Here is a 13644-nt window from a genome sequence, read left to right as displayed (position 1 = left end):
GGGAGCTTGTTGGAACAGCACGCACAGTTTACATAGTAAATAAATCTACCTTAATGTGCCTCCTTAAAAATAATGTCAGTACATCCAAATGTAGGTTTTCTCCTTCTGAGTAGTAACCTCAGCAGGCAATACACTTGTTTTAATTATCCAATTAAAACTATTTTTTGGGGGCGCCTGGATGGCTCAAGTGGGTTAAAGCCTCTGCCTTCAGCTCAGGTCATGATCCCGGGGTCCTGCTCAGCAGGGAGCCTGCTTCCCCCTCTCTCTCTGCCTGCCTCTCTGCCTACTTGTGATCTCTGTCTGTCAAATAAATAAATAAAATCTTAAGAAAAAAACAAAAACAAAAACCGTTTTTTCCTCCTCTCTCAATATTGTTCTCAAACCAAAGCACATTCCTGTGTCCATCATGGCCGAGTCAAGCACTCATTATCTGAGAGCAGATGCGATTTCTAGAATCGATAGTACTAAGAAGTTACCTAGCCCTGTGCAGTTTTATAAGGCTGGGAGCTGACCCTGCATCCTCCAGGCTACAGTTCCCAGGCTCCCTTGCTGGCTCCCTTGCTATCTCCCTTGCTTCTGGCTGGGTTTGGTCAGTAGAGGGCATGGCAGCAGGGAGAGAAATAGAAGTTAGGACATCTCTTTCTCTCGGTCTTTCTCAGGGGCTATTCCTAGTAAAGTTTAGTTATTTCTATGGCTCCTGCCCCACCAGACAGATCCATAGTATAAATATATAAATACATATGTATATATATATTATACACACACATATCAATGTTTTTCTATATGCCAGCATGAACTTGCTTTAAGATATAAGAGAAAAAAGATCTCAATCACAACTGAATTTGTAATACCCAGGAAAAACTGTAACAGGAAATGTATAGGACAGCCATGGAGAAAATGACAAAACTACAGTGAGCACCATGAAAGAGGGGTTGAATAAATGGAAAGATATATTATGCTTCTAGAAGTATTATAATAATGTCAATGTCCCACAGTTTAATCTATTAATTTAAGGCAATTACATAAAAAAGATATCAATGAGATTTGGAGGGAACTTAATAAATGATTCCAAAGTGCTTTTGGAAGAATAAATGCTCAAGAATAGCCAAGAAAATTTGGAAAAAGGAAGGTTATGTGTGGGGAATTGCCCTACTAGATTAAAATGCTTGACAGTGTGACTGGCAGAGGGTTAGGCTGGCAGATCATCAGAATAGAACAGATCAGCTAAAACCAGGTCCAACTCTGTGTGAAAATCAATATATAATAGAGGTGACATTTCCATTTTTCACAAATGGTGTCAAATTTGAATATTTGGAAAAAAAATAAAGTTAGAGCTTTACTTCTCACCTTAAATAAATTATACACCCCAGACAAAGATTTAAGATTTAGAGATTTAAATGTAAATATCTAAATCATAAAAATATTAGAAGAAAGTATAGGTACATGTTTTTATCTCTTTAGGGTTAGGAAAATTCTTTTTAACAATCAACACCAGAAGTCATAAAAGAAACAAGTATGAATACAAACAAAATTGTGAAATTTATAACAAAACTTCCTACATTATCAAGTTAAAACACAAAAGATGTTTTAAAAACATGTTCAATTTGTATGAATCATAGATAATAATATTCCAGGTATTTAAAAAAAACCCTTATGGATCAACTATGAAAAGATGAATAGCATCCAAAGAAAAAAATATGAAAAGATCATGAATCGATAAATCTTAAATAAAATACATGGATGATCAATAACCATATACAAATTTGTGTAGCAATAAATGTAAATTACACAACAACAATGTGTAATTTTTACCTATTGGGCAGATAGTAAGGAATAAAACTAAGTCTGAAAAGCCTGGAAAGGCTGAGGGAAAAACTGAACATTTCATACAGTGTTTGTAGGCGTGTAAATTGACACATTTCTCAAGGGTGATCAACAACAGGTCTCAAAAGACTTGAATACGTGCATTTTTTAAGATAGTAATTCCACTTCTTGGAATTTGCCTTAAGGTAACAAGCAAACAAATACACAAAGATCTGTTTATCTTAGTTTTGATATGAAATCAAATTGACACACACACACTCACTCCTCATTAGAAGCACCCTCAATGTCCACTAATAGGGAATTGCTTAAAGCTTTCCGAGAAGGCAATGTAGCCATTTAAAGGACAGTGATGGAAAGTCATGATGTAGTTTATATTTAATGAATAGTCTTTCCAGAAAATATTGAAAGTGAAAAAAACCAGGATGCCAACCTGTATGAATAGTTAGAGTCTGCTTTTACAATCCATATAAAAGTGTTAGATGATTTAGAAAGAGGTGGTAAACACAGATACAAATATATTAGCTGGGATTATATCTGAGTAGGTGGAGGGGATACAGGGGGTTTCATAATCTCTATTTCCTAAAGGCTTTTTTCCCCTCCTTTTAAAAACAATAGACATGAAATCAACTGTCCTCCTTTCCTAAAAAAAAAAATTTTTTTTTTGGAAGGACAGAGTCAGATCCAAATCTGGAATCAAGATGGGAGGCTTTTTTATTTAGAGCTCCATTAAAGCTGTACTTAGCCATTTTCCACAAACTTTTTGGCCCATTCTTTTTCCTCTAGCTAGAAATACTCTTTCCAAGCTACTTTCCCCCTAATAATCCCAATCTTCTCCACCTATTAAAGTCCCACTCAGCCTTTGGGGGTTGGCTAAGTCTCTGTAGGAACTCCCTCACCCCCCACCTGGCAGCCAGCTTTGTTTTTTCCTTCCTCAGTTCTCCCCACCACACCTCCAACACAGCTCCAGCATGGTCTACACCTGAAGCTGGGTCCCTCCCCACCCCCAACACTTTGTAGGAGAATCAAAGTCGAGTTTTATGGGCTGGGATGAAGGTGGGAAAACCCTTCCTGACAGACTGGAAAGCAACAACGTGGAAGGGAATGCAAATGCTTACAACCATGAAAGTTCAAATGCAAGAATTAGGGAGGGGATAAAATCTGGTCGGCGGGACAGACTTAAACTGGAACCAGATATCAGACCTATCAGGCCCATGTGTTTGTAAGGACCTTTGTTCTAGCTGATAGAAAACCAGCTGCAACTAGCTTAGTTAGTTGAGTATAAGAAAGTTCAAAACCTGGCATGTTATCTTGGCTTCAGTAGCCAATGGAACGAAGGGCTTGAGACCCTTTGGATAAATCCTCATATATCATATCTCATCTTCATTTCTTTCCACAGTATAAAACTTCTTCCTCTGATCCACAGGATGAGAAATGCAACCACAAAAAAATTCTCATTTTTACATCTTAGAATGTAGGGAGCCACAAAAAACCTGGCTCCTTTCCACCTTGTCCCCAAACTCCCACAGAAGGGCTCAAACAAGTCTGCTTGGGTCAGGGGCTCACCTCTGGGCCAATTGGCTGTTGCTGGATGATAACTTCTATGATTGGCCATTGACCTTTGCCAGGGGGAGGGGAGTGTCACATTCTTCCGGGATGACTTCCATGGTGACCATATAGATGAAGGAAGGGACAGTTCTTAGGAAAGAGGTGCTTCACAGGTATTCACCAGAGCACGTAAGGATCCAAAATGGGATGGAGGAGAGGAAAGCCAGGAAGGTTTGCCTAAAAAACCACATAATGCTTGAAAACTTTCTTAAGAGCCAGCACGAGTGCAATGTTTGGATGGATTGGGCATCTGCCTTACTTTTTTCTTCTAAATTATAAGTGCTCTGAGGCCCTGGATGGTTTTGTGGTTGTTTCTCATCTCCCAGCGCTTGTCATAACCCCTTACACCTAATGGGTGGTCAATGAAGGTTTGTTGTAATTTTGATCTACAGTATTCTCATTGGGGGTTTTGCAAACTGTATCTGTATGACTTCAAAAAAGAGTACTGGAAGTGTTTTTGACATTAAGAAATAACTCCACAGCCTTTCTCTCCGGTTAACTGCTTTGATGAGAGCACTCACTTGGAAGGGGAGAGCTTGGTAAGCATGGTAACAACTTGTTTTATTTCCCCAGTCCCATTGTGTGTGTGTGATGTGTGTGGGAGATGCACGTAGATGGAATTCAGAATGCATATTGAGCATCTCAGAGTGTCATGCAGATGTCCCATTTCTGTTGGACTCTTGTCAGTGATACCAAGACCAGTTTTGGCCAGAGTTAGCAAAATTCACTTTTTAGAGTCATGAATTCAGACATTTTCAGCTAGGATTCTTATGGTGGGAGGTCCATACCAGGCTACTTATGCACAAAGAATTTATTGATTCATGTCAGAGAATAGCTGGCTTCAGGTGAGCCTTAATGTAGGGCTCAAAGAGTACCGGAACACAATTTCTTTCTCTCTCTCTTTTTTAAAATTTGCTCTTTCTAGGGGTCTATTTTTTTTTTAAGATTTATTTATTTATTTGACAGGCAGATATCTTTTTTTTTTTATTTCTTTTCAGCGTAACAGTATTCATTGTTTTTGCACCACACCCAGTGCTCCATGAAATAACGTGCCCTCCTTTTTTTTTTTTAAACAATTCTTTTTTTTTTTTTAAAGATTTTATTTATTTATTTGACAGAGAGAGATCACAAGTAGATGGAGAGGCAGGCAAAAGGAGAGAGAGAGGGAAGCAGGCTCCCTGCTGAGCAGAGAGCCCGATGCGGGCCTCGATCCCAGGACCCTGAGATCATGACCTGAGCCGAAGGCAGCGGCTTAACCCACTGAGCCACCCAGGCGCCCACGTGCCCTCCTTAATACCCACCACCTGGCTCCCCCAACCTGCCACCCCCCGACCCTTCAAAACCCTCAGGTTGTTTTTCAGAGTCCATAGTCTCTCATGGTTCACCTCCCCTTCCAATTTCCCTCAACTCCCTTCTCCTCTCCATCTCCCCATGTCCTCCATGTTATTTGTTATGCTCCACAAATAAGTGAAACCATATGATAATTGACTTTCTCTGCTTGACTTATTTCACTCAGCATAATCTCTTCCAGTCCCGTCCATGTTGCTACAAAAGTTGGGTATTCATCCTTTCTGATGGAGGCATAATACTCCATAGAGTATATGGACCACATCTTCCTTATCCATTCGTCCGTTGAAGGGCATCTTGGTTCTTTCCACAGTTTGGCGACCGTGGCCATGGCTGCTATAAACATTGGGGTACAGATGGCCCTTCTTTTCACTACATCTGTATCTTTGGGGTAAATACCCAGTAGTGCAATTGCAGGGTCATAGGGAAGCTCTATTTTTAATTTCTTGAGGAATCTCCACACTGTTCTCCAAAGTGGCTGCACCAACTTGCATTCCCACCAACAGTGTAAGAGGGTTCCCCTTTCTCCACATCCTCTCCAACACACGTTGTTTCCTGTCTTGCTAATTTTGGCCATTCTAACTGGTGTAAGGTGGTATCTCAATGTGGTTTTAGTTTGAATCTCCCTAATGGCTAGGGATGATGAACATTTTCTCATGTGTCTGATAGCCATTTGTATGTCTTCATTGGAGAAGTGTCTGTTCATATCTTCTGCCCATTTTTTGATATGATTGTCTGTTTTGTGTGTGTTGAGTTTGAGAAGTTCTTTATAGATCCTGGATATCAACCTTTTGTCTGTACTGTCATTTGCAAATATCTTCTCCCATTCCATGGGTTGCCTCTTTGTTTTGTTGACTGTTTCCTTTGCTGTGCAGAAGCTTTTGATCTTGATGAAGTCCCAAAAGTTCATTTTCACTTTTGTTTCCTTTGCTTTTGGAGACATATCTTGAAAGAAGTTGCTGTGGCTGATATCAAAGAGGTTACTGCCTATGTTCTCCTCTAGGATTCTGATGGATTCCTGTCTCACGTTGAGGTCTTTTATCCATTTTGAGTTTATCTTTGTGTACGGTGTAAGAGAATGGTCGAGATTCATTCTTCTACATATAGCTGTCCAATTTTCCCAGCACCATTTATTGAAGAGACTGTCTTTTTTCCACTGTATATTTTTTCCTGCTTTGTCGAAGATTATTTGACCACAGAGTTGAGGGTCCATATCTGGGCTCTCTACTCTGTTTCACTGGTCTATGTGTCTGTTTTTATGCCAGTACCATGCTGTCTTGGTGATCACAGCTTTGTAGTAAAGCTTGAAATCAGGTAACGTGATGCCGCCAGTTTTATTTTTGTTTTTCGACATTTCCTTAGCAATTCGGGGTCTCTTCTGATTCCATACAAATTTTAGGATTATCTGCTCCAGCTTTTTGAAAAATACTGGTGGAATTTTGATCGAAATAGCATTAAAAGTATAGATTGCTCTAGGCAGTATAGACATTTTAACAATGTTTATTCTTCCAATCCAAGAGCATGGAATGGTCTTCCATCTTTTTATGTCTTCTTCAATTTCTTTCATGAGTGTTCTGTAGTTCCTCAAGTACAGATCCTTTACCTCTTTGGTTAGGTTTATTCCCAGGTATCTTATGGTTCTTGGTGCTATAGTAAATGGAATCGATTCTCTAATTTCCCTTTCTGTATTTATTTTTAGTGTATAAGAAAGCCACTGATTTCTGTACATTGACTTTGTTGACAGGCAGATATCACAGGCAGGTAGAGAGGCAGGCAGAGAAAGAGGGAGAAGCAGGCTCCCCACCAAGCAGAGAGCCTGACACAGGGCTCGATCCCAGGACCCTGGGATCATGATCTGAGCCGGAGGCAAAGGCTTTAACCCACTGAGCCACCCAGGTGCCCCTAGAGGTCTATTTTTTTTAAACGTTTTATTTATTTATTTTAGAGAGAAAGAATGGGGGTGGGGGTCAGAAGGAGAGGGAGAGAATCTCAAGCAGATTCCCCGCTGATCATGGAGCCCAACTTGGGGTTTGATCCCATGACCCTGAGATCATGACCTGAACTGAAATCAAGAGGCAGACATTCAACCAACAGAGCCACCCAGGTGCTTCAAGGGTCTTTTTTTTTTTTTTTTAAATTAACCTATAATGTATTATTTGTTTCAAGGGTATAGGTCTGTGATTCATCAGTCTTACTCAATTCACAGCACTTACTATAGCACATACCCTCTGCAATGTCCATCACACTGTCACCCCATCCCTCCAACACCCCTCCCCTTCAGCAGTCCTCAGTTTGTTTCCTGAAATTAAGAGTCTCTTGTGGTTTATCTTCCTCTCTGGTTTCATCTTGTTTCCTTTTTCCCTCCCTTCCCCTATGATCCTCTGTCTTACTTCTCAAATTCCTCATATCAGAGAGATCATACGATAATTGTCTTTCTCTGATTGACTTATTTCACTTAGTATAATACCCTCTAGTTCCAGCCACGTCATTGCAAATGTAAGATTTCATTTTTGATGCCTGCATAGTATTCCATTGTATATATATCCCACATCTTCTTTATCCATTCATTTGTTGATGGACATCTAGGTTCTTTCCATCATTTGGCTATTGTAGACATTGCTGCTATAAACATTCAGGAGCACGTGCCCCTTCGTATCATTACTTTTATATCTTTGGGGTAAATACCCAGTAGTGCAGTAGTGGTTCATAGGGTAGCTCTATTTTCAACTTTTTGAGGAACCTCCATACTGTTCCAGAGTGGCTGCACCAGCTTGCATTCCCACCAACAGTGTAGGGAGGTTCCCCTTTCTCCACATCCTTACCAACACCTGTCATTTCCTGACTTGTTAATTTTAGCCATTCTGACTGGTGTGAGGTGGAATCTCACTGTGATTTTGATTTGTATTTCTCTGATGCCGAGAGATGCTGAGCACTTATTCATGTGTCTGTTGGCCATTTGGATGTCTTCTTTGCAGAAATGTCTGTTCATGTCTTCTGCCCATTTCTTAATTGGATTATTTGTTCTTTGGGTGTTGAGTTTGATAAGTTCTTTATAGATTTTGGATACTAGCCTTTTATCTGGTACATCATTTGCAAATATCTTCTCCCATTCTGTTGGTTGTCTTTGGATTTTGTTGACTGTTTCCTTTGCTGTGCAAAAGCTTTTGATTTTGATGAAGTCCCAATAGTTCATTTTGCTTTTGCTTCCCATGCCTTTGGTGACGTTTCTAGGAAGAAGTTGCGGCATCTGAGGTCAAAGAGGTTGTTGCCTGTGTTCTCCTCAAGGATTTTGATGGATTCATCTCACACTGAGGTCTTTCATCCATTTTGAGTCTATTTTTATGTGTGGTCTAAGGAAATGGTCCAATTTTATTCTTCTGCATATGGCTGTCCAATTTTCCCAACACCGTTTGTTGAAGAGACTGTCTTTTTTCCATTGTCATTCTTTCTTGCTTCATCAAAGATTAGTTGACCATAGAGTTGAGGGTCCATTTCTGGGCTCTCTATTCTGTGCCATTGATCTATGTGTCCATTTTTGTGCCAGTACCATACTGTCTTGATGATAACAGCTTTGTAATAGAGCTTGAAATCTGGAATTGTGATGCCACAAACTTTGGTTTTCTTTTTCAACATTCCTCTGGCTATTCAGGGTCTTTTCTGGTTCCATATAAATTTTAGGATTATTTGTTCCATTTCCTTGAAAAAAAAATTGATGGTATTTTGATAGGGATTGCATTAAACGTGTAGATTGCTTTAGGTAGCATAGACATTTTCACAGTATTTGTTCTTCCATTCCATGAGCATGGAACATTTTTCCATTTCTTTGTGTCTTCCTCAATTTTTTTCATGAGTACTCTATAGTTTTCTGAGTACAGATTCTTTGCCTTTTGGTTAGATTTATTCCTAGGAATCTTATGGTTTTGGGTATAATTTTAAATGGGATCAACTCCTTAATTTCTTTTTCTTCTGTCTTGTTGTTGATGTATAGAAATGCAACTGATTCCTGTGCATTGATTTTATATCCTGACCCTTTACTGAGTTTCTGTATGAGTTCTAACAGTTTTAGAGTGGAGTCTTCTGGAGTCTTCTGGGTTTTCCACATAAAGTATCATATCATCTGCAAAGAGTGATAGTTTGACTTCTTCTTTGCTGATTCAGATACCTTTTATTTCTTTTTGTTATCTGATTGCTGAGGCTAGGACTTACAGTATTATGTTGAATAGCAGTGGTGATAGTGGACAGTCCTGCCATGTTCCTGAAGCTCTCAGTTTTTCCCCATTGAAAATGATGTTCCTTGTGGGTTTTTCATAGATGGCTTTTATGATATTGAGGTATGTACCCTCTGTCCCTACACTATGAAGAGTTTTGGTCAAGAAAGGATGCTGTACTTTGTCAAATGCTTTTTCAGCATTTATTGAGAGTACCGTATGGTTCTTGTTCTTTCTTTTATTAATGTATTGTATCACATTGTGATACAATTTGTGATTTCTTTGTGGATGTTGAACCAACCTTGTAGCCCAGGAATAAATCCCACTTGGTCATGGTGAATAATCCTTTTATTAGTTTTTTTAAAAAAGATTTTATTTATTTGACAGAGAAAGGGAGAGAGAGAGAGAGAGAGATCACAAGTAGACAGAGAGGCAGGCAGAGAGAGAGGGGAAAAGCAGGCTCCCTGCTGAGCAGAGAGCCCGATGCAGGTTATGATCCCAGGACCTTGAGATCACGACCTGAGCCGAAGGCAGAGGCTTAACCCACTGAGCCATCCAGGCACCCTGAACAATCCCTTTAATGTACCGTTGGATCCTATTGGTCAGTATTTTGGTGAGAATTTTTGTATCCATGTTGATCAGGGATATTGGTCTGTAATTCTCCTTTTCAATGGGGTCTTTGTCTGGTTTTGGGACCAAGGTAATGCTGGCCTCATTAAATGAGTTTGGAAGTCTTCCTTCCATGTCTATTTTTTTGGAACAGTTACAGGAGAATAGTTATTAATTCTTCTTTAAATGTTTGGTAGAGTTCCCCTGGGAAGCCCTCTGGCCCTAGGCTCTTGTGTTTTGGGAGATTTTGGATGACTGCTTCAATCTCCTTACTGGTTATGAGTCTGTTCAGGTTTTCTGTTTTTTCCTGGTTCAGTTTTCATAGTTTATATGTCTCTAGGAATGCATTCATTTCTTCCAGATTGTCAAATTTGCTGGTGTATAGTTGCTCATAATATGTTCTTATAATTGTTTGTATTTCTTTGGTGTTGGTTGAAATCTCTCCTCTTTCATTCATGATTTTATTAATTTGGGTAATTTCTCTTTTCTTTTTGATAAGTCTGGCCAGGGGTTTATCAATCTAATTAATTGTTTCAAAGAACCAGCTCCTAGTTTCGTTGATTTGTTCTACTGTTCTTTCAGTTTCTCTTTCATTGATTTCTGCTCTGATTTTTGTTATTTCTATTCTCCTGCTGGCTTCAGGCTTTATTTACTGTTCTTTCTCCAGCTCCTTTAGGTGTAGGGTTAGGTTGTATACTTGAGACCTTTCTTGTTTCTTGAGAAAGGCTTGTATTGCTATATACTTTCCTCTCACGACTGCCTTTGCTGCATCTGAAAGATTTTGAACAGTTGTGTTTTCATTTTCAATTGTCTCAATGAATTTTTTAAATTCTTCTCTAATTTCTTAAATGACCCATTCATTCTTTAGTAGGACACTCTTTAGCCTCCATGTATTTGAGCTTTTTCCAACTTTCCTCTTGTGATTGAGTTCTAGTTTTAAAGCATTGTAGTCTGAAAATATGCAGGTAATGATCCCAATTTTTTGGTACTGGTTGAGACCTGATTTGTGACTCAGGATGTGATCTATTTTGGGGAATGTTCCACGTGCACTAGAGAAGAATGTGTATTCTGTTGTTTTGGGATGGAATGTTCTGAATATATCTGTGATGTCCATCTGGTCCAGTGTGCCATTTAAAATCTTTATTTCCTTGTTGATCTTTTGCTTAGATAATCTGTCCATTTCAGTGAGGGGGGTGTTAAAGTCCCTACTATTGTTGCATTATTATTGATGTGTTCCTTTGATTTTGTTATTAATTGGTTTATATAATTGGCTGCTCCTATGATAGGGGCATAGATATTTAAAATTGTTAGATCTTCTTGTTGGACAGACCCTTTAAGTATGATATAGTGGACTTTCTCATCTCTTATTATAGTCTTTAGTTTAAAATCTAATTTGTCTGATATAAGGATTGCCACCCCAGTTTTCTTTTGATGTCCATTAACATGGTAAATTGTTTTCCACCCTTTACTTTAAATCTGAAGGTGTCTTTGGGTCTAAAATGAATTTCTTGTAGACAGCATTTCATTGGTTCTTGTTTTTTTATCCATTCTGATACCCTGTGTCTTTAGATTGGGTCATTTAGTCCACTTACATTCAGAGTAACTATTGAAACTTATGAATTTAGTGCCATTGTATTGCCTGTAAGGTGACTGTTACTGCATATTGTCTCTGTTCCTTTCTGGCCTGCTACTTTTAAGCTCTCTCTTTGCTTAGGGGACCCCTTTCAATATTTCCTATAGGGCTGGTTTGGTGTTTGCAAATTCTTTTGGTTTTTGTTTGTCCTGAAAGCTTTTTCTTTTTCTTTTTTTTTTTTTTTAAAGATTTTATTTATTTATTTGACAGAGAGATCACAAGCAGGCAGAGAGGCAGGCAGAGAGAGAGGAGGAAGCAGGCTCCCCGCTGAGCAGAGAGCCCGATGCGGGGCTCGATCCCAGGACTCTGAGATCATGACCTGAGCCGAAGGCAGCGGCTTAACCCACTGAGCCACCCAGGCACCCCCTGAAAGCTTTTTCAAAGCTATTTCTCCTTCTATTTTCAATGAGAGCCTAGCTGGATATAGTATTCTTGGCTGCATATTTTTCTCATTTAGTGCTCTGAATATATCATTCCAGCCCTTATTGGCCTGCCAGGTCTCTGTGGATAGGTCTGCTATCAATCTAATATTTCTACCATTGTATGTTACAGACCTCTTGTCCTGAGCTGCTTTCAGGATTTTCTCTTTGTCTCTGAGAATTGTAAGTTTTACTATTAGAAGATGGGGTGTTGACCTATTTTTATTGATTTTGAAGGGGGTTCTCTGTGCCTTCTGGATTATGATGCCTGTTTCCTTCCCCAAATTAGGGAAGTTCTCTGCTATAATTTGCTCCTATAAACCTTCTATCCCTCTCTCTCTTTCTTCTTCTTCTAGGTTCCCAATTTTTCTAATATTGTTTCATCTTATGGTATCACTTATCTCTCAAATTATCCCCTCATGGTCCCATAGTTGTTTATCTCTCTTTTGCTCAGCTCCTTTATTCACCATCATTTGGTCTTCTATATCACTAATTCTCTCTTCTGCCTCATTTATCCTAGCAGTATGAGCCTCCATTTCTGATTGCACCTCATTAATAGCTTTTTAAATTTTAACTTGGTTTGATTTTAGTTTTTTTTAATTTCTCCAGAAAGGGATTCTCTAGTATCTTCTATGCTTTTTTCAAGCCCAGCTAACATTTTTATAATCACCATTCTGATTGATTAGGGTCCCTAGCAGTCAGTACTGAGTACTGCCTCTTGTTCTTTTTTTTCCCCCCTAAGGTGAGTTTTTCTGACTTGTCATTTTGTCCAGACAAGAATAGATGAATGAGAGAAAAAAATGTTAAAAGGGTAAAATGACCCCAGAAAAACATACACTAATAAAATCGGAAGAGAACTGAAACTGGGGTGAGAAGAAAGAAAAATAAATATGATTAGGCTGGTGAATAGAACAGAGCCACACACTTGATTCTGGGTGTGTTTTGGTCTGTTAGAAGAAACTGCCTCCCAAAATTTTAATGAAAGGAAAACCTATATATACACACCAATAAGGGTAAACACAATGAAGGGATGGAATATGACTGTAAAGATGAAAAATAAAAAAGATTTTAAAAAAGGAATTGATAAGATAAGAAGTTGGTTGAAAAAAGAAAAAATAAGGAAGAATGTGATCAGGCTGGAGACTAGAACAAAGCCATATGCTAGATTTAGGGTACTTTTTTTCTGTTAGAAGAAACTATATCTTTGGGCACCTGGGTGGCTCAGTTGGTTGAGTGTCTGCCTTTGGCTCAGGTCATGATCCCAGGGTCCTGGGATGGAGTCCAACATCAGGCTACCTGCTCAGCAGGAAGCCTGCTTCTCCCTCTCTCACTTCCCCTACTTGTGTTTCCTCTCTTGCTATGTTTCTCTCTGTCAAATAAAAAAAAATAAAAACTTTAAAAAAAGGAAGAAACTATATCCCAAAATTTTAAAGAAAGAAAAACTTAAATGTATACAAAAACAAGGTTAAATACAATGAAGGGATAGGACTATAAAAATGAAAATTTAAAAAGATTTTTAAAAAGGTATTGATAAGATAAAATAGGTTAAAATAGGAAAGAGGAAAATTTTGAAGAAAAAAGGAAAAAAAAACTTTGAAAGACTAAAGAGTCATGGGGAAAAAACCATGAATTCTATGTTCTGTATTCCCCTAGCACTGGCATTTTTGCAGTTCTCACTGATCAGTAAACTTGGTCTTGGCTGGATGTTCTTATTCATCTTCTGGGGGAAGGACCTATTGCAGTGATTCTCAAATGTCTTTGCCTGAAGCAGAATTGCACCATCCTTGCCAGGGGCCAGGCTAAAGTGGTCTGCTCAGTTTTGGTCTCAGGAGCTTTTGTTCCCTGAACACTTTCTGTACAGGTCTGGAGGATGGGAATGAAGATGGCAGCCTCCCAATCTCCAGCCTGGAGGAGCAGAGAGCTCAGGGCCCCACTCCTCAGTGCGCCCTCAGAGAAAAGCAGTCAATCCCTCCCGTCTCCCTGGTCTCTGGCTGCGCTC

Source organism: Lutra lutra, chromosome 5 (genome assembly GCF_902655055.1).
Source record: "Lutra lutra chromosome 5, mLutLut1.2, whole genome shotgun sequence".
NCBI classification, from domain to species: Eukaryota; Metazoa; Chordata; class Mammalia; order Carnivora; family Mustelidae; genus Lutra; species Lutra lutra.
The sequence above is the reverse complement of the archived record's forward strand: the minus strand, read 5'-3'. Positions refer to the sequence as shown.